Source organism: Hibiscus syriacus, unplaced genomic scaffold, assembly GCF_006381635.1.
Source record: "Hibiscus syriacus cultivar Baekdansim isolate YM2019G1 unplaced genomic scaffold, ASM638163v2 tig00110830_pilon, whole genome shotgun sequence".
In the NCBI taxonomy this organism is placed as follows: Eukaryota; Viridiplantae; Streptophyta; class Magnoliopsida; order Malvales; family Malvaceae; genus Hibiscus; species Hibiscus syriacus.
In genome coordinates this window covers 597,576-618,756 of record NW_024062881.1, presented here as the reverse complement: position 1 = coordinate 618,756, position 21,181 = coordinate 597,576, and the positions used below count along the sequence as shown (strand labels likewise).

Sequence of the window (21,181 nt, the reverse complement as noted above, 5' to 3'; positions counted from 1 at the left end):
TGTCAGAAACATATATATATAGCGAATTGATAGATGTATTTTCAAATAAATCTATGTGGTTTTTACGGATGCATTTATCAACAATTTAGTAAGTGTGCTTATGTACAAAGGTAAGGTTATGGCATATGCATCAATATAGTCAAAGACTCCCAAGTGGAATTATCAAAGCATGATTGAAGAGTTAGTTGAGTGGCCTAATTTTAATAGGGACATCAAGAAAATTTTTTGCAAAATGTTTGACGTACTATTAGAGGAAAAGTTGAACATTGAGTATCTTCTAAATTGTTTCAATCAATCTTGAATCATGAATGGAAAATGGGTTATGGGGAAAATAGAGATTCAATTAGAATTGGATTATGAAAAAGAACCAATACATATCCGGATTAGAGAAATCCATAAATTGCGTAACAAAACGGTTCCTCTAGTTGAAGTATTGTGGTAAACGCATAAAGTCTTTAAATTTGAGGACAAATTTTTTTTAAGGGGGAGAATTGTAATACCCCAAATATTAGGCTAGGGACTGTACTGAACAAATTTGAAATTTGAAGATTTATTTGAATAAATGGTAAAAGATAAGGAAATGATTTGGAATAGTGTTAAATTAAATTGTATAAATTGATGAATAAAGAGGGCATTTTGGTCCTTTAAATGAAAATGATTTTTAAATTCATTTTCTTTAATAAGATATTAAAGTAAGGGAAAGGTGAAATGAAGTTAGCCAAAAAGCTATTTATCATTTCTTCTTCTTCCCGTGGAACAAGCTCTCCCCCATAACAAAGGTGAGGTTTTATTTGGATAGTTTCTTCTTCCATTTTTGGTTAGTTTTTGAAGCATTGAATATTATATAGGCTTAAGGGAGGATTAAATAAGAGTAAACCTAAAAGATGGTTGAAATATGTTAGATTTAAGGAAAAGAGTTTCGTAATGATATGTTATGATATGAGTGTTTATTGATGTTTTCTAGTAGACTTGACTTGTCAATGAAGTAAATAAGAGATTAGAAGCATTGAATGAGCTTAAAAACAAATTAGAAAATATGGTGTGATTCTTATATTCAAGTGAGCATGAGGGATTTTAGATGTTTTATAAGAAGCTAAATGAAGGAAATTTAATATGGATACGTAGAGAGAGTTTAATAGTATCATTAAGGGTAAAATAAGGAAATTTGACCAAATTTGGGTAAGTTTCGGGTAGAAAAATGTAAAATCTGGGTAGTGGTGTCGGCATTGATAGAACAATACCATTACTATAGGCTTCAAAACAGTAGAATTCACTGAGTAGTATCGATACCAATTCTAGTGGTATCGATGCCAAGAGGGGAGTATCAATACTATGAGGATGGTATCGATACCATTGTTAACAAAATGCAGAAATGGTATCGGTACTATAATAGGGTATCGGTACCATAGTATAGTAGTATCGAGACCATGGTAGGGGCATCAATACTATTGAGCCAAAAATGTAAAGATAAGCTAAGATTGTTATAGAAAATATAATAATATGTACTCTTGAGTAATGTTTAAGTATAATTGTTAGGAAATATACTAACAATTTATATTGTACATGTCTTTATTGGACTCTTGAGTAGATCGAAATGAAGCTTCTGAGTCAAGTAAAACAAAAGGCAAAGGCAAAGTACCGGAGTAATCAACTTTGAAAACTAGATATAATAGTGAGGCAATCCACATGAGTGCATTTATTATGTACATTAAGAGTTATAAATAAATATTGTTAAAAATATATGTTACAATGGTATATCAGTACTATGTGTACTACAAACACTAAGTGTGCAAATCCACGAAATTCATCATTAGTTGATGAATGACCGTAGGGGCACGATGTGTGCAAATCCACGGAATTCATCATTAGTTGATGAATAACCGTACAAGCACGATGTGTGCAACCCATGGAAATCATCATTAGTTGGTGAACTATCGTATAAGCAATATGTGTGCATCTTAATAAAATAACATGAATAGAGAGTTGGTAAATTACCATGTTAGCACTAACGGTGCCAATGTACAAGGTTTATAATAAATTCAAAAGAGTTAAGCGATATTAGAATTTTTATGCTATACTTATGTTATAAGTTTATGAATTTCAGTATTGATAATGTGTGTGCCACCTACGTAATTAATAATTTTGTTAAATTATTGTAATTGGTACTACATGCTATCTATAGAGTTTTTAATGAGTTGAGAGAGTTAATTGATATTATAAACAATTATTAGAGTGGAAACTATTCCAAAGTAAAAGACTAATAGCCTAGTTGTGCATTTGGAAGAAAGGTGTCAATTATGTCAGTTAGATGAAAGGTTAAATACCTTTAAGTAAAAGATTAATAGCCTAGCTGTGCATCTGGCAGAAATGTGACAAGTATTCCAGTTAGATGAAAGGTTAAATACCTCTGAGTAAAAGATTAAAAGCCTAGTTGTGCATTTGGCAGAAAGGTGTCAACTGTGCCAGTTAGATAAAAGGTTAAATACCTTTGAGTAAAAGACTAATAGCCTAGTTGTGAGTTTGCCAGAAAGATGTCAATTATGCTAGTTCGATGAAAGGTTAGATACCTTTGAGTAAAATATTAATAGCCTAACTGTGCATTTGGCAAAAATGTGTATCTTATGCCAGTTAGATGAAAGGTTAAATACCTTTGAGTAAAAAACTAATAGCCTAGTTGTGTATTTGGTAGAAAGGTGTCAATTATGCAAGTTAGATGAAAGGTTAAATACTTTTGAGTAAAAGATTAATAGCCTATATGTGCATTTGTTAGAAAAGTGTCAATTATGCCAGTTAGATGAAAGGTTAAATACCTTTGAGTAAAAGATTAATAGCCTAGTTGTGCATTTGAAAGAAAGGTGTCAATTATGCTAGTTAGATGAAAGGTTAAATACATTTGAGCAAAAGACTAATAGCCTATTTGTGCATTTGACAGAAAAGTGTCAATTATGCCAGTTAGATGAAAGGTTAAATACCTTTGAGTAAAAGACTAAAGGAATTATAATGTATTTTCATATAAACAATGCGTAAGTGTATGAAAGGATGTTGTATATATAATGTACAATAATGCATAATTGGTATGAATGGATGTCATAAAGGAAAACAAAAATAGTACATAATGGGCATGAAAGGATGTCCCAAATGAAAATACAAAATGGTGTATTACCAGTATTTAAGGTGCTGCCCATGATGATTATAAAATATACATGATCAATTGGCACTTTGGTGCAATACATGTATAATGCTTTCTCATTTAATGTACATATGGCAAATATGGAATATTGGGGGGAAATATACATAAGGATAGGTATGTTGGGCCTACTAAGAATAATTTCAATGATTTTATGGAAGAATTATGGTTTAACTGATAAAGGCTTACCTGATCCTTAGGGATTATGCTATTTAAATCGTCATTCAGTATTCAGAAGATACTTATGTATAAATTGTGATATCTTTGCAGTATTATGTCTCACTAAGTAAATACCTAACGTGCGTTGATTTCACGCTTAGGAAAAAATCAAGGTTTTGTCGAGTAAGGAGTGCAGCAGTAACAATTTTCATCAATTAATGGTTGACTCGTCAATAACATTGGAACAATCTTATTCATTTTGAAAACTTAGTTGGCATGTAATTAAAATATAGTAAATATTTTGTAATGTATTTAAAGTGATAGATTTAATATTTTGCTTCTATGACAAAATGTTACGGGTTTTCAAATGACAAAATTTTTTAAAAAGTAATGTGACATATGTATCACGTGTATGGAAATGTATATGGGAGATGGGTGTTACATATCATACCAACACTACTGCACCGGATCCCATCAAAATTCTACAGTAATGCATGCTTGGGCGAGAGTAGTACTAGGATGGGTGACCTCCCGAGAAGTCCTCGTGCTTCACCCTTTTTTCGATATAATATATCTTAATTTTTTATTTTTTAAAGAGTCAAGGTGGAGAAAGCGGTAAAAGAGTTGAGGATAAAAAAATAAATTATTTTAAAGATTAGTTGAAAGAAAATGGGTACATGGAGAAGCATTTAAATTGGCAATAGTAGTACTAGAACGGGTGACCTTCTTGGAAGTCCTTGTGTTACACCTATCTTTTTTAAAATTTTATATTTTATCATATTTTTTGATTTTTTTTAAAATAGACATGGTGGAACGAGCAGGAAAAGAGTCAAGATCATAAAATTATATATTTTGAGGATTAGTTGGTAGAATATGGTTACATGAAGAAGCGTTTAAATAAATCAAGGGCGTAAGACATGATGGGTGGAATCAATGCAACAATAATGTACCAGATCCTATTAGAAATCTTTAGTTAAGCATGATTGGGTGAGAGTAGTCGTGTTGCACCGAAAATCACAAAATTAATATTTTAAGGATTAGGAAGCAAATGGCTACATGGAGAACTGTGTAAATAAACTAAGGGCGTAAGAGATTATTCGAGCGATAATACTAGAACTAATGCACTGGATCCCACCAAAATACCACAGTTAAGCGTGCTTGTACGGGAGTAGTAATATGAAGGGTGACCTCCTGAGAAGTCCTCATGTTGCACCCCTCTCTTCTCGAAATTTTATACTTTATATTAATTTATGGTGTTGTTCTTTTTTGTAATAAAGTCGTGGTGGAACGAGCGGGAAAAGAGCTGAGTATCATAGTATTAAATATTTTAAGCACTAGTCGAAAGAAAATGGTTACATGGAGAAGCGTTTAAATAAATTAAGGGAGCGAGACATGATGGATGTGATCATACCAGCACTAATGTACGGATCCCATCAGAACTATGTAACCAAGTGTGCTTTGACAAGAGTTGTACAAGTATAGGTGACCTCTTGGGAAGTCCTCATGTTGCAACCCTCTTTTTCCAAAATTTTATTAGTTTTATTTTTTTTAAAAATATGAGTAAGGGTGTTATGAGAGAAAAGAGTCAGGGATCGTAAAATGATATTTTAAAGATTAGTCAGATGAAAATGGTTACATGGATAAGAGTTTAAATAAACTAAGGGCACAATACATTCAAGGTGCGATCATAACAACAGTAATGCACCGGATCCCATCAAACTCTGCAGTCAAGTGTGCTTGGGTGAGAGTTGTACTAGGATGGGTGATGACCTGGGAGGTCCTCATGTTGCACCCCTCTTTTTTCAAAATTTTATACTTTATGTCAATTTTTGGAGGTGTTTTTTAAAGATTCGGAGTTGAACGAGTGGGAAAAGAGTTGGGGATCATAAAATTAAATATTTTAAGGGTTAATCCAAAAATGGTTACATGGAGAAGCATTTACATAAATTAAGGGCACAAGATATTATAGATGTGATCATACCTATAGTAATGCATTTGATTCCTTCAGAACAATGCAGTTAAGTGTGCCTCGGTGGGAGTAATACTAGGATGGATGACCTCTTGGGAAGTCCTAGTGTTGCACCCTTTATTTTCAAAATTTTATTCTTTATCTTAATATTTTGTGTTTATTTTAAAGAGCCTGGGTGGAACGAACGGAGAAAGAGAAGGGGATCACAAAATTAAGTATTTTAAGGATTAGTTAGAAGAAAATCATTACATGGGGAAGTGTTTAAATAAATTAAGGGTGTAGAATATATGGGTGAGATCATACCAGCACTAATGCATCAGATCCTATCAAAACTTCGTAGTCAACCGTGCTTGGAAACAGTTGTAATAGGATGGGTGACCTCCTGCGAAGTCCATCTGATGCTCCACTATTTTTTTTAAAAAAATTATACTTTATTTCAACTTTTGGTGTTGTTTTTTAAGAGTTGGGGTGAAACGAGCGGAAAAATACTCGGGATTGCAAGGTTAAATATTTTACGGATTAGTCGAAAGAAAATGCTTAAATGGGGAATCATTTAAATAAAATAGCGGCACAAGACGTGATGGGTACTATCATACCGGCACTAATGCACTAAATCCCATCAGAACTTCGCAACTAAGCGTGCTTGGGCGAGAGTAATACTAGGATGGGTGGCCTCCTAAGAAGTCCTCGTGTTGTATCCCTTTTTTTTGGATATTTTATAATTTATCTTATTTTTTGTGTTGTTTTTTTAAAAGAGCTGGGGTAGAATAATCGGGAAAAGAACCAGAGGTCACAAAATTAAATATTTTAAGGATTAGTCAGAAGAAAATGGTTACATGGATAAACATTTAAATAAATTATGGGCGCAATACATTACGGGTGCGAAAATATGAGCACTAATGGATCATGTCCCATCAAAGCTCCATAGTGAAGCGTGCTTTGGTGGGAGTAGTACTAGGAAGGGTGACCTACTGGGAAGCTCTCGTGTTGCACCCTTCTTTTTTTATATTTTATACTTTATCTTAATTTTTGATGTTGTTATTTTTAAAGGAGTCGGGGTGGAATGAGTAGGAAAAGAGTTCCAATGGGTGAACTCCTTGGAAGTCATTGTGTTGCACCCTTTTTTATCAAAATTTCATACTTTATCTTAATTTTTGGTTTTTTAAAGAGTCGGGGGTGGAATGAGTGGGAAAAGAGTCAGGGATCACAAAATTAAATATTTGAAGGATTAGTTGGTAGAAAATGGTTCCATGGAGAACTGTTTAAATAAATTAAGGGTGTATGCTGCACTAATGCACCAGATCCCATTAGAACTCTGTAGTTAAGCATGCTTGGGTGAGAGTATTATTAGGATGGGTGATTTTGGGACGTACTCATGTTGCACTCATATTGTTTTCAAAATTTTATACTTTATCTTAATTTTTCGTGTTGTTTTTTAATGAACCGGGGTAAGACGACTGGAAGAAAGATTGGGATCGCGAAATTAAATATTTTAAGAATTATTCGGTAGAACATGATTACATGTAAAAGCACTTAAATAAATTAAGGGCACAAAACATGATGGGTGCCATCATACCATCACTAATGCATCGGATCCCATCAAAACACTGCAATCAAGCGTGCCTGGGCTAGAGTAGTACTAGGATGGGTGAACTATTGGGAATTTCTAGTGTTGCCCCTTCATTTTTCGAAACTTTATACTTTATCTTAATTTTTGGTGTTTTTTTAAAGAATCAAGGAGCGAGAAAAAAGTAAGTGATAACAAAATTAAATATTTTAAGGATTAGTCGAAAGAAAATGGTATAATGCAGAAGCATTTAAATAAATTAAGGGAGTAAGACATGATGGTTGCTATCATACTAGCAGTAATGCACCGGATCCCATCAAAACTCTACAATTAAGCGTGCTTGGGCGAAAGTAATACTAGGATGGGTGACCTCCTGGGAAGTCCCTGTGTTGTATCTTTTTTTCAAAATTATATAATTTATCTTTATTTTTGGTGTTGCTTTTTTTAATAGAATCGTGATGGAACAAGTGGGAAAAGAGCCAGGGATCGTAAGATTAAATGTTTTAAGAATTAGTTGGAAGTAAATGGTTACATGAAGAAGCTTGTAAATAAATTAATGGTGAAAGATATGATGGGTGCGATCATACAAGCACTAATGCATTGGATCCCATCAAACTCCGCAGTTAAGCATGTTTGGACGAGAGCAGTACTATGATGGGTAACTACCTGGGAAGTCCTCGTGTTGTACCCTACTCTTTTCAAAATTTTATACTTTATCTAAGGGCCCGTTTGTTTCATGTAAAAAACTGCAATCAAGCGTGCTTCGGCTAGAGTAGTACTAGGATGGGTGAACTATTGGGAATTTCTAGTGTTCCCCCTTCCTTTTTCGAAACTTTATACTTTATCTTAATTTTTGGTATTTTTTTAAAGAATCAAGGAGCGGGAAAAAAGTAAGTGATCACAAAATTAAATATTTTAAGGATTAGTCGAAAGGAAATGGTATAATGCAGAAGCATTTAAATAAATTAAGGGAGTAAGACATGATGGCTGCTATCATACTAGCAGTAATGCACCGGATCCCATCAAAACTCTATAATTAAGTGTGCTTGGGCGAGAGTAATACTAGGATGGGTGACCTTCTGGGAAGTCCCTATGTTGTATCTTTTTTTTAAAATTATATAATTTATCTTTATTTTTGGTGTTGCTTTTTTTAATAGAATCGTGATGGAACAAGTGGGAAAAGAGCCAGGGATCGTAAGATTAAATGTTTTAAGAATTAGTTGCAAGTAAATGGTTACATGAAGAAGATTGTAAATAAATTAATGGTGCAAGATATGATGGGTGCGATCATACAAGCACTAATTCATTAGATCCCATCAAACTCCGCAGTTAAGCATGTTTGGACGAGAGCAGTACTATGATGGGTAACTACCTGGGAAGTCCTCGTGTTGTACCCTACTCTTTTCAAAATTTTATACTTTATCTAAGGGCCCGTTTGTTTCATGTAAAAAACTGCAATCAAGCGTGCTTGGGCTAGAGTAGTACTAGGATGGGTGAACTATTGGGAATTTCTAGTGTTCCCCCTTCCTTTTTCGAAACTTTATACTTTATCTTAATTTTTGGTGTTTTTTAAAGAATCAAGGAGCGGGAAAAAAGTAAGTGATCATAAAATTAAATATTTTAAGGATTAGTCGAAAGAAAATGGTATAATGCAGAAGCATTTAAATAAATTAAGGGAGTAAGACATGATGGCTGCTATCATACTAGCAGTAATGCATCGGATCCCATCAAAACTCTATAATTAAGTGTGCTTGGGCGAGAGTAATACTAGTATGGGTGACCTTCTGAGAAGTCCCTATGTTGTATCTTTTTTTTAAAATTATATAATTTATCTTTATTTTTGGTGTTGCTTTTTTTAATAGAATCGTGATGGAACAAGTGGGAAAAGAGCCAGGGATCGTAAGATTAAATGTTTTAAGAATTAGTTGCAAGTAAATGGTTACATGAAGAAGATTGTAAATAAATTAATGGTGCAAGATATGATGGGTGCGATCATACAAGCACTAATTCATTGGATCCCATCAAACTCCGCAGTTAAGCATGTTTGGACGAGAGCAGTACTATGACGGGTAACTACCTGGGAAGTCCTCGTGTTGTACCCTACTCTTTTCAAAATTTTATACTTTATCTAAGGGTCTGTTTGTTTCACGTAAAACGTTTTTCGAAAAATGTTTTCCTCATTTTCTGGTGTTTGGTTGGGGGAAAATTGGTTGGTCAATGTAAATCATTTTCCTGGTCAAAATAATTTCCTTTATGTTTTCTGGAAAATGACTTATGGTGTGATTTTCCTTAAGTCATTTTCCGAACTTTTTACTTCAAAGAATAAATACTCAAAATAATTTTATTTTATGAATCTAATATTAATAAAATATTTTAATATCATTTTAATCAAAATACTAATTATTAAAATATTTAAAATATATTTATTAATATTTATAATAATATAATATTGTATTTTTAATATTATAATAAAATAATCAATTATATTATAATAATATAATATAATATAAGATATTATATTTTTATTTTTAATATTATATAATAAATTTTATGTTATTTATTAATTTCCAAGAATTACTATTATTAAATTATTAATAATGAATAATATTATTTATATATTTAATATTAATATAATAATATAATAATATTTTAATAAAGATATTTAAAATATACTAATTGATATTTTTAAAATATAATATAACACAATTACTTTAATAAATAATTAAAATAATGTATAATATTTTATTTCTTGTAGTTAGTATTTGTAATAAATAATTTTTAAAAAATTCATCAACTAGTGGAAAACGAGTTTAGACAATATATTCCAAACATCGTAAAACGTTTTCCAGAAAATGTTTTTAGTGAACCAAACAGACCCTTAATTTTTTGTGCTATTTTTTAAAAGAGTCGAGGTGGAATGACAGAGAAAAGAGTTAGAGATCATGAAATTAAATATTTTAAGGATTAGTCCAAAAAATGGTTACATGGAGAAGTGTTTACATAAATTAAGGGCGCAAGATATTATGGATGTGATCATACCAGTAGTAATGCATTGGATTCCTTCAGAATAATGCAGTTAAGTGTGCCTCGGTGGGATTAGTACTAGGATGTGTGACCTCTTGGGAATTCCTCGTGTTGCATCATTTTTCAAAATATTATACTTTATCTTAATATTTGGTGTTTTTTAAAGCGCATGGGTTGAATGAGTGGGAAAAGAGCATTGGATAAAAAAATTAAATCTTTTAAGGATTAGTTGGAAGAAAATCGTTACATGGGAAAGCGTTTAAATAAATTAAGGGCGTAGAACATGATGAGTGAGATCATATAAGCACTAATGCATCGAAACCCATCAAAACTATACAGTCAAGCATGTTGAGGCGAGAGTTGTATTAGGGGTTGTTTTAATTTTATACTTATATGAACTTTTGGGGTTGTTTTTTCTTAAAGAGCGGGGGTGGAACAAGCGAGAAAAGAGTCGGGGATTGTAAAATTAAATATTTTAATGATTAGTTGAAAGAAAATGGTTAAATGGGGAATCATTTAAATAAATTAAGGGCGTAAGATGTGATGGATGCTATCATACCAACACTAATGCACCAAATCCAATCAGAACTCCTCAACCAAGCGTGCTTGGGCGAGAGTAGTACTAGGATGGGTGACCTCCTAGTAAGTCCTCGTGTTGTATTCCTTTTTCTGGATATTTTATAATTTATCTTAATTTTTTGTGTTGTTTTTTAAAAAAACTGGGGTGGAATTATCGAGAAAAGAACTAGGGATCACAAAATTAAATATTTTAAGGATTCGTTGGAAGAAAATGGTTAAATGGAGAAGCGTTTAAATAAATTAAGGGTGCAATACATTGTGAGTGCGATTATACCAGCACTAATGGATCGGATCCCATCAAAACTCCACAGTGAAGCGTGCTTGGGCGGGAGTAGCACTAGGAACGGTGACCTTCTGGGAAGTCCTCGTGTTGCATCCTTTTCTATATTTTATACTTTATCTTAATTTTTGATGTTGTTCTTTTTTAAAAGAGTCGGGGTGGAACGAGCAGGAAAAGTGGTGGAGATCACAAAATTAAATATTTCAAGGATTAGTCAAAAGAAATTGGTTACATGAAGAAGCATTTAAATTAGCTAAGAGTATGAGTAGTACTATAATGGGTAACCTCCTTAGAATCCTTGTTTTGCACCCCTCTTTTATCACAATTTTATACTTTATCTTAATTTTTTATGTTTTTTTAAAGAGTTGTGGTGAAACAAGAGGGAAAACAGTCAATGATGGAAAAATAAATATTTTAAGGATTAGTTGGTAGAAAATGGTCCTTTGGAGAACTGTTTAAATAAACTAAGGGCGTATGCAACACTAATGCACCAGATCCCATTAGAACTCTGTAATTAAGGGTACTTGGAAGAGAGTATTATTAGGATGAGTGATTTTGGGACGTACTCGTGTTGCACTCATATTTTTTCAAAATTTTATACCTTATCTTAATTTTTTGTGTTGTTTTTTTAATTAACCAAGGTGAGACGAGCGAGAAGAGATAATGGGATCGTAAAATTAAATATTTTAAGGATTAGTCGGGAGCAAATTATTACATGGAGAAGTGCTTAAATAAATTAAGGATGCAACACATGATGGGTGCCATCATGCAACGCTAATGCACCGAATCCAATCAGAACACTGCAGTCAAGTGTGCATGGGCGAGAGTAGTACTAGGATGGGTGACATTTTGGGAAGTTCTCGTGTTACAACCCTCTTTGTTTTTTAAATTTTATACTTTAACTTAATTTTTGGTGTTGTTTTTAAAGAATCAGGGAGAATAAAAAGAGTAGAGGATTACAAAATTAAATATTTTAAGGATTAGTCGAAAGAAAATGGTTAAATGCATAAGCGTTTAAATAAATTAAGGGAGTAAAACATGATGGGTGCTATCATACTAGCAGTAATGCATCGGATCCCATCAGAACTCCACAACTAAGTGTGCTTGGGCGAGAGTAATACTAGAATGGGTGACCTCCTGGGAAGTGCTTGTGTTGTACATATTTTTTCAAATTTTTATACTTTATCTTTATTTTTTGTGTTGCTTTTTTTTAATATAGTAGTGGTGTAACGAGAGAGAAAAGAGCCATGGATCGTAAAATGATATTTTAAGTAATAGTTGGAAGAAAATGGTTACATGAAAAAGCTTTGACGAGAGTTGTACTATGATGGGTGACCTCCTGGAAAGTCATAATGTTGCAACTTTTTTTTTTGAAATTTTATTCTTTATCTTAAATTTTTTTAAAAAGTATGGCTGGAACGAGTGAGAAAAGAGATGGGGATCTTAAAATTAAATATTTTAAGGATTAGTACGAAATATGGTTACATGGAGAAGACTTTAAATAAATTAATGGAGCAAGACATGATCGGTGAGATCATACCATCACTAATGCAACGCCCATTAGAACTCTGCAATGAAGCGTGCTTGGGTAAGTGTAGTACTAGAATGGGTGACCTCCTCGAAGTCCTTGTGTTACGCCGATCTTTTTTTTAAATGTTATACTTTATCTTAATTTCTGGTGTTGCATTCTTTTAAAGAGCATGTGTGGAACGAGCTGGAAAAGTGTCGAGGATGAAAAATTAAATATTTTAAGGATTAGACGGAAGAAAATGGTTACATGGAGAAGCATTTAAATAAATTAACGGTGCAAGACATGAAGGATGTAATCATACCAGTAGTAATATAACGGATCCCATAAAAACTCCATAGTCAAGCATGCTTGGGCAAGAGTAGTACAAGGATGGGCGACCTCACTGGAAGTCGTGTTACTCCTTTTTTTTTCAAATTTTATACTTTATCTTAATTTTTGATTTTTTTTAAAGGGCCTAGGTGGAACAAGTAGGACAATAGATAGAGATCGTAAAATTAAAGATTTCAAGTATTTTTCGGAAGAAAATGGCTAGATGGAGAAGCGTTTGAATAAATTAAGGGCGCAAGACATGAAAGGTACAATCATACCATAACTAATGCACCGAATCACATCAGAACTCCGTAGCTAAGTGTGCTTGGGAAAGAGTATAACAATGATGGGTGACCTCTTGGGAAATTTTAGTGTTGCACCCCAACTTTTTCGAAATTTTATACTTTATCTTAATTTTTGGTGTTGTTTATTTTTGTAAAAAAAAGAGACTGTGTGGAATGAGCGGGGAAACAACAGGGAATTGAAAAAGTAAATATTTTAAGGATTAATGAGAAGAAAATGGTTACATGGAGAAGCTTTTAAATAAATTAAGGGCGCAAGATATGAGGGTGCGATTATACCAGCTCTATTGTAACAAATCCCATCAGAACTCTGTAGTCCAGTATGCTTGGGCGAGAGTAGTACAAGGATGTATGGCCTCCCGGGAAGTTCTCGTGTCGTACCTCTCTTTTTTTCAAAATTTTATACTTTTTATTAAATTTTGGCTTTTTAAAAGAGTTTTGGTTGAATGAGCGGAATAAGAGTAGGGATCGAAAAATTAAATATTTTAGGGATCATTCGAAAGAAAATGGTTATATGGAGAAGCGTTTAAATAAATTAAGGGTACAAATCATAAAGGGTGCGATTATACCAGCACTAATGTAACAAATCCCATAAAAACTCTATTGTTAATCATGATTGCAAAAGAGTATAACAAGGATGGGTGACCTACTGGGAAATTCTTATGTTGCACGCCTATTTTATTTGAACTTTTATACTTTATCTTAATATTTGGTGTCATTTTTTAAGAAAAAAAGAGCATGGGTGGAATGAGTGGGAAAATAATTGGGAATAGCAAAATTAAATATTTAAGGATTAGTTAGAAGAAAATGGTTACATGGAGAAGCATTTAAATAAATTATGGTAGCTAGACAAGAAGGTTGCGATTATACCAGCTTTAATGCAACAGATCCCATCGAAACTCTGTGGTCAAATATGCTCGGGTGAGTGTGGTACAGGGACCGGTGACCTCTCGGGAAGTCCTCGTGTCGCACATCTACTTTTTCGAAATTTTATACTTTACCTAAACTTTTGGTTTTTTTAAAATTCTTGGGGTTGAACGAGCGGGACAAGAGCCAAGGATCATAAAATTAAATCTTTTAAGGATCATTTAGAAGAAAATGGTTACATGGAGAAGCGTTCAAATAAATTAAGGCACAAGGCATGAAGGTTGCAATCATACCAACAACAATGCACCAAATCACATCAGAACTCCGTAGCTAAGCATGCTTGGGAAAGAGTACAAGAAGGATGTGAGACCTCTTGGGAAATTCTCGTGTTGCAACCAACGTTTTTGAAATTTTATACTTTATCTTAATTTATGGTGTTGTTTTTTTAAATACTATATGGAATGAGCGGGAAAAGAGAAGGGAATCATAAAATTAAATACTTTAACAAGTAGTCAGAAGAAAATGGTGACATGGAGAAGCATTTAAATAAATTAAGGGTGCAAGACATTAGGGTGCGATTATACCAGCTCTATTGCCACATATCACATCAGAACTCCATAGTCAAGTATGCTTGGGCAAGAGTAGTACAAGGATGTGTGACTTTCCAGGAAGTCCTCGTGTCGTACCTTTATTTTTTCAAAATTTTATACTATATCTTAAATTTTGGTTTTTTTTAAAAGACCATGGGTTGAATAAGCGGAACAAGAGCAGGGATCGCAAAATTAAATAATTTAGGGATCACTCAGAAGAAAATGGTTACATGGAGAAGCGTTTAAATAAATTAAGTGCACAAGTTATGAAGGGTGCGATTATATCAGTAGAAATACACTGAATCCCATAAGAACTCTGTTGTTAAGCATGATTGGGCAAGAGTATAACAAGGATGGGTGACCACTTGGGAAATTCTCTTGTTGTGCCCCTATTTTATTTGAAATTTTATACTTTATCTTAATTTTTGGTGTTGTTTTTTTAAAATCATGGGTGGAATGAGCGGGAAAGAACTGGGAATCAAAAAATTAAATATTTAAGGATAAGTCAGAAGAAATTGGTTATATGGAGAAACATTTAAATAAATTAAGGTCACTAGACAAGAAGGGTATGATTATATCTCTTTTTTACGAAATTTTATACTTTATCTTAAATTTTAGTTTTTTTAAAAAGTTGGGGTTGAACGAGCGGGACAAGAGCCGGGGATCACAAAATTAAATATTTTAAGCATCATTCGAAAGAAAATGAATACATAGAGAAGTGTTTAAATAAATTAAATGTGCAAGTCCTGACGAGTGCGATCATACCAGCACTAATGCACCGGATCTCATCAGAACTCTGTAGTCCAGCGTGCTTGGGCGATAGTAATACAAGGAAGGGTGACCCTCCGGGAAATTCTCATATTTCACCCCTCATTTTTCAAAATTTTAAACTTTATCTTAATTTTTAGTTTTTTTAAATGAGCCTGGGTGTAATGAGCAGGAAAAGAGTCGAGAATCGTATAATTAAATATTTTAAGGATCAGTCAGAAAAAAATTGTTACATGAAGAAGCATTTGAATAAATTTAGAGTGCAAGACATTAAGTGTGCAATCATACCACCTTCGCAGTCAAGCCTGTTCGGGCGAGAGTAGTACAATCTACTTTTTTTTGTTGAAAATTTATACTTTATACTAATTCTTGGTGTTGTTTTTTTATTGTAAAAGAGTTGGGGTGGAACGAGCGGGAAAAGAGCCAGGGATCATAAAATTAAATATTTTAAAGATTAGTCGGTAGAAAATGGTTACATGGATAATCGTGATAATAAATTAAGGGTGCAAGACACGAAGGGTATTATCATCCAGCAGTAATGCATCAGATCCCATCAGAAATTTGTAGTCAAAAGTTCTTGGGAGAGAATAGTACAAGGATGGGTGACCTCCTGGGAAATTCTCCTATTGCACCATTTTCTTCGAAATTTTATACTTTATCTTAATTTTTGGTGTTGATTTGTTTTTAAATGAGTTTGGGTGGAATGAGCGGGAAAAGAATCGATGATCGTAAAATTAAATATTTTAAGGATTAGTCAGACGAAAATGGTTAAATGGAGAAGTGTTTAAATAAATTAGGGGTGCAATACATGAATGGTGCAATCATGGCAACACTAATGCAACGGATCCCATCAGAACTTCGTAGTCAAACATGCTTGAGCGATAGTATTACTAGGATGCGTGACCTCCCGGGAAGTTCTCGTGTTGCACCCCTCTTTTCTTGAAATTTTTACTTTATCTTAATATTTGGAGTTTATTTTAAAGAATTGGGTTGGAACAAGTGAGGAAAGAATCCAGGATTAAAAAATTAAATTTTTAAGGATTAGTTGAAATAAAATGTTTACATGGAGAAGCATTTAAATAAATTAAAGGCGCAAGGCATGAATCATACCAGTACAAATGCAATAGATAACATTAGAACTCCGCAGCCAAGGCCGCTTGGGTGAGAGTATTACTATGATGGGTGACATCCTAGGAAGTCCTCGTGTTGCACCACTATTTTTTCAAATTTTTATACTTTATCTGATGTTTTGGTATTATTGTTTAAATGTCAGGGTGCAACAAGCGGGGAAAAATCGGGGATCACAAAATTAAATATTTAAGGATTACTCAGAAGAAAATGGTTACATGGAGAAGTATCTAAATAAATTCATACCAACACTAATTCCCAGGATCCCATTAAATATCCGTAGTTAAGCGTGCTTGGGCGAGAGTAATACTAGGATGTGTGACCACTCGAGAAGTCCTCGTGTCTTACCTCACTTTTTTTTCAAAATGTTACACTTTATCTTAATTTTTGATGATGTTCTTTTTTAAAAGAGCCGAGGCAGAACGAGCGGGAAAAGAATCGGGGTTCACAAAATTAAACATTTTAAGGATTTGTCGGAAGAAAATGGTTGCATGGAGAAGAGTTTAAATAAATTTAGGGCGAAAGACTTGATGGGTGCGTTTATACTAGCACTCATGCAAAAGATCACATTAGAACTTTACAGTGAAGCTTGCTTGGTCAAGAGTAGTACTAAGATGGGTAACCTCCTGGGAAGTACCCGTGTTGCACACCTTTTTTAAAATTTTTACATTTTATCTTAATTTTTGGTTTATTTTTTGTAAGAAAAAAGTCGCCTGAAACGTGCAATAAAACAGTTAAAGATCACAAAATTAAATATTTTAAGCATTAGTCGGAAGAAAATTTTTACTCGTGTAAGCGTTGTAATAAATTAAGGGCATAATACTTGAAGGGTGTGATCATACCAGCACTAAAGCATTGGATCCTAACAGAAATCCGTAGTCAAGTGTTCTTGGGCGAGAGTAGTACAAGGATGGGTGACCTGCTGGGAAAATATCGTGTTGCACACCTCTATTTTCAAAAAAGTACACCTTATCTTAATTTTTAGTGTTGATTTTTTAAAGACCCTTGGTGCAACAGGAGGAAAAGTGTCGGTGATCGCAAAATTAAATATTTTTTGGATTAGTAGGAAGAAAATGGTTACATGGAGAAGTGTTATAATAAATTAAGGGCGCAAGACACCAAGAGTGAAATCATACAAGCACTAATGCACAGGATCACTTCAGAACTCAGTATTCAAGTGTGCTTGGGCGAGAGTAGTACAAGGATGGGTGACCTCTAGGGAAATTCTCCTATTGCACCCTTTTTTTTAAAAAATTTATACATTATCTTAATTTTTGATGTTGGTTTGTTTTTAAAAATATTTGGGTGGAACTAGCAGGAAAAGAGTTTCCAATCAAAAAATTAAATATTTTAAGGACTAGTCAGACAAAAATTTTTAAATGGAGAAGCATTTAAATAAATTAAGAGTGGAATCATGGAAACACTAATGTAACAGATCCCATCAGATCTTCATAGTCAAGCATGCTTGAGTGATAGTATTACAAGGATGGGTGACCTCCCGGGAAGTTCTCCTATTGTACCACTCTTTTTTTGAAATGCTATACTTTATCTTAATTATTGGAGTTTATTTTAAAGAGTTGGGTTGGAACGAGTGGGAAAAGATTCAGGCATTGAAAAATTAAATTTTTAAGGATTAGTTGAAAGAAAATGGTTACATGGAGATGCATTTTAATAACTTAAGGGTGCAAGACATGAAGGGTGTGATCATACTAGTACAAATGCAACGGATCCCATTAGAACTCTGCAGTCAAGCCCGCTTGGGTGAGAGTAGTACTATAATGGGAGACATTCTATAAAGTCCTAGTGTTGTAACCCTATTTTTTCAAAATTTTATACTTTATATGATATTTTAGTTTTATTTTTTAAATGTCAGAGCGTAATAAGCGGGAAAATATCAGGGATCAAAAAATTAAATATTTTAAGGATTAGTCGGAAGAAAATAGTCAAATATGATTGGGAGAGAGTGGTACAAGAATGGGTGACCTATAGGGAATTCCTCTCGTCGCACCTCTTTTTTTAAATTTTTTAAAACTTTATCTTAAATTTTGGTTTTTTTTAAGAGATGGGGTTGGACGAGCGGGACAAGAGCCGGGGATCGCAAAATTTAATATTTTAAGCATCATTCGGAAGAAAATGAAAATATGGAGAAGTGTTTAAATAAATTAAGGGTGCAAGTCATGAAGGGTGTGATCATACCAGCACTAATGCACCGAATCCCATTAGAACTCCCTAGTCAAGCGTGCTTGGGTGATATTAGTACAAGGAAGGGTGATCTGCCGAGAAATTCTAATGTTGCACCCCTATTTTTTAAAAAATTTATACTTTATCATAAATTTTGGTGTTTTTTAAATGAGTCTGTGTGGAATGAGCGGGAAAAGAGTCTGTAATCATAAATTAAATATTTTAAGGATTAGTCAAAAAATTGTAACATTAAGAAGCGTTTAAATAAATTTTGAGTGCAAGACATTAATGATGCGATCATACCAACTCCACAGTCAAGTCTGCTCGTGCGAGAGTAGTATTATGATCGGTGACCACCTAGAAGTCTTCATGTTGCACCCCTACTTTTTTTGTTGTTGAAATTTATACTTTATACTAATTCTTGGTGTTATTTTCTTAATTGTAAAAAGAGTTGGGGTGTAACGAGCGAGAAAAGAGCCAGGGATCGTAAAAATAAATATTTTAAGGATTAGTCCGAAGAAAATGGTTACATGGAGAACTGTTATAATAAATTAATGATGCAGGACATGAAGGGTACGATCATACCAGTACTAATGTATCAGATCCCATCAGAACTCAGTAGTCAAGCGTGTTTGGGGGAGAATAGTACAAGGATAGGTGACCTCTATGGAAATTCTCCAATTGCACCATTTTTTTTTGAAATTTTATACCTTATCTTAATTTTTGGTGTTGGTTTGTTTTTCAAAGAGTTTCGGTGGAACGAGCGTAAAAAGAGTCAGGGATCGCAAAATTAAATATTTTAAGGATTATTCTGAAGAAAATGGTTAAATGGAGAAGCGTTTAAATAAATTAAGGGTGCAATCATGGCAATACTAATGCAAGGGATCCCATCAGAACTTCGTAGTCAAGCATGCTTGAGCAATAGTATTATAAGGATGAGTGACCTTTAGGGAAGTTCTCGTGTTGCATCCCTCTTGTTTTGAAATTTTATACTTTATCTTAATTTTTGGAGTTTATTTTAAAGAGATGGGTTAGAATGATTAGGAAACGAATTGAGGATTAAAAAATTAAATATTAAAGGATTAGTTGAAAGAAAATGGTTACATGGAGAAGCATTTAAATATATTAAGGGCGCAAGACATGAAGGGTATGATAATACCATAACAAATGCAAGGAATCCCATTAGAACTTTACAGTCAAATCGGCTTGGGTGAGAGTAGTAATATGATGGTTGACAACCTAGGAAGTCATCGTGGTTCACCCCTATTTTTTCAAAATTTTATATTTATATGAAGTTTTGGTATTATTTTTTAAATTTTAGAATGCAACAAGAGGGAAAAAATCGGGGATCGCAAAATTAAATATTTTAAGGATTAGTCAGAATAAATGGTACATGGAGAAGCATTTAAATAAATTAAGGTCGCTAGACATGAAGGGTGTGACTATACAAGCTCTAATGCAACGGATACCATCAGAACTCCATAGTCAAATATGCTTGGGCGAGAGTGGTACAAGGATGGGTGACCTCCCGGGAAGTCATCGTGTCGCACCTCTCTTTTTTTCGAAAATTTATACTTTATCTAAAATTTTGCTTTTTTGAAAGAGTTGGAGTTGAACAAGCGGGATAAGAGCCAGGGATCGAAAGACTAAATATTATAAGCATAATTCAAAAGAAAATGAATACATGGAGAAACTTTTAAATAAATTAAGGGTGCAAGTCATGAATGGTGTGATCATACCAGTACTAATACAACGGATCCCATCAGAACTCCTTAGTCAAGCGTGCTTGGGCGTTAGTAGTACAAGTAAGGGTGACCTCCCGGGAAATTCTCATGTTGCACCCCTCTTTTTTCAAAATTTTATACTTTATCTTAATTTTTGGTTTTTTTAAATTTGCCTAGGCGGAATGAGAGGGAAAAGAGCTGGGGATCCAAAAATTAAATATTTTAAGGATTAGTCAAAAAATGGTTACATGAAGAAGCATTTAAATAAATTTAGAGCACAAGACATGAAGGTGCGATCATACCAACTACGCAGTCAAGCCTGCTCGGGCGATAGTAGTACTATGATGGGTGACCTCCTGGAAGTCCTCGTGTTGCACCCCCTACTTTTTTTTGTTGTTTAAATTTTATACTTTATACTAATTCTTGGTGTTGTTTTTTTATTGTAAAAAGAGTTGGGGTGGAACGAGCAGAAAAAGAGCCATGGATCGTAAAATTAAATATTTTAAGGATTAGTCGAAATAAAATGGTTACATAGAGAAGTGTTATAATAAATTAAGGACACAAGACACGAAGGGTGTGATCATACCAGCACTAATGCATCAAATCCCATCAAAACTCTATAGTCAATCGTTCTTGGACAAGAATAGTACAAGGATGGGTGACCTCCCGGGAATTTCTCCTATTGCACCATTTGTTTTTGATATTTTATACTTTATCTTAATTTTTGTTGTTGGTTTGTTTTAAAAGACTTTGGGTGGAACGAGCTGGAAAAGAGTCGGCGATCGTAAAATTAAATATTTTGTGATTAGTCAGACGAAAATGGTAAAATGGAGAAGCGTTTAAATAAATTAAGGGTGTAATCATGGCAACACTAATACAACATATCCCATCAGAACTTTGTACTCAAGCGTGCTTGAGAGATATTATTACAAAGATGGGTGACCTCCCGGGAAGTTCTCGTGTTGCACCCCTCTTTTTTTGAAATATTAACCTTTATCTTAATTTTTGGAGTTTAT

The 21,181-nt window shown here is 33.5% G+C and overlaps 19 pseudogenes; all 19 read left to right on the top strand.

Annotated features, from left to right (window-relative positions):
* The first annotated feature begins 5,023 nt into the window (after positions 1–5,023).
* Positions 5,024–5,141, top strand: LOC120142536 (annotated as a pseudogene).
* Positions 5,142–5,897: 756 nt separating this feature from the next.
* On the top strand, positions 5,898–6,016 carry LOC120142468 (annotated as a pseudogene).
* An 861-nt stretch (positions 6,017–6,877) lies between these two features.
* LOC120142546 lies at positions 6,878–6,996 on the top strand (annotated as a pseudogene).
* Positions 6,997–7,161: 165 nt separating this feature from the next.
* Positions 7,162–7,280, top strand: LOC120142478 (annotated as a pseudogene).
* Positions 7,281–7,455: 175 nt separating this feature from the next.
* On the top strand, positions 7,456–7,573 carry LOC120142614 (annotated as a pseudogene).
* Positions 7,574–7,867: 294 nt separating this feature from the next.
* Positions 7,868–7,986, top strand: LOC120142526 (annotated as a pseudogene).
* A 175-nt stretch (positions 7,987–8,161) lies between these two features.
* Positions 8,162–8,279, top strand: LOC120142515 (annotated as a pseudogene).
* Positions 8,280–8,866: 587 nt separating this feature from the next.
* Positions 8,867–8,984, top strand: LOC120142519 (annotated as a pseudogene).
* A 1,467-nt stretch (positions 8,985–10,451) lies between these two features.
* Positions 10,452–10,570, top strand: LOC120142486 (annotated as a pseudogene).
* A 175-nt stretch (positions 10,571–10,745) lies between these two features.
* On the top strand, positions 10,746–10,864 carry LOC120142465 (annotated as a pseudogene).
* A 944-nt stretch (positions 10,865–11,808) lies between these two features.
* On the top strand, positions 11,809–11,927 carry LOC120142462 (annotated as a pseudogene).
* A 3,188-nt stretch (positions 11,928–15,115) lies between these two features.
* On the top strand, positions 15,116–15,234 carry LOC120142485 (annotated as a pseudogene).
* Positions 15,235–15,945: 711 nt separating this feature from the next.
* LOC120142532 lies at positions 15,946–16,064 on the top strand (annotated as a pseudogene).
* Positions 16,065–16,792: 728 nt separating this feature from the next.
* On the top strand, positions 16,793–16,911 carry LOC120142522 (annotated as a pseudogene).
* Positions 16,912–17,088: 177 nt separating this feature from the next.
* LOC120142608 lies at positions 17,089–17,207 on the top strand (annotated as a pseudogene).
* A 1,235-nt stretch (positions 17,208–18,442) lies between these two features.
* On the top strand, positions 18,443–18,561 carry LOC120142602 (annotated as a pseudogene).
* A 451-nt stretch (positions 18,562–19,012) lies between these two features.
* Positions 19,013–19,131, top strand: LOC120142509 (annotated as a pseudogene).
* Positions 19,132–19,875: 744 nt separating this feature from the next.
* On the top strand, positions 19,876–19,994 carry LOC120142539 (annotated as a pseudogene).
* A 172-nt stretch (positions 19,995–20,166) lies between these two features.
* Positions 20,167–20,285, top strand: LOC120142599 (annotated as a pseudogene).
* Positions 20,286–21,181: the final 896 nt, after the last annotated feature.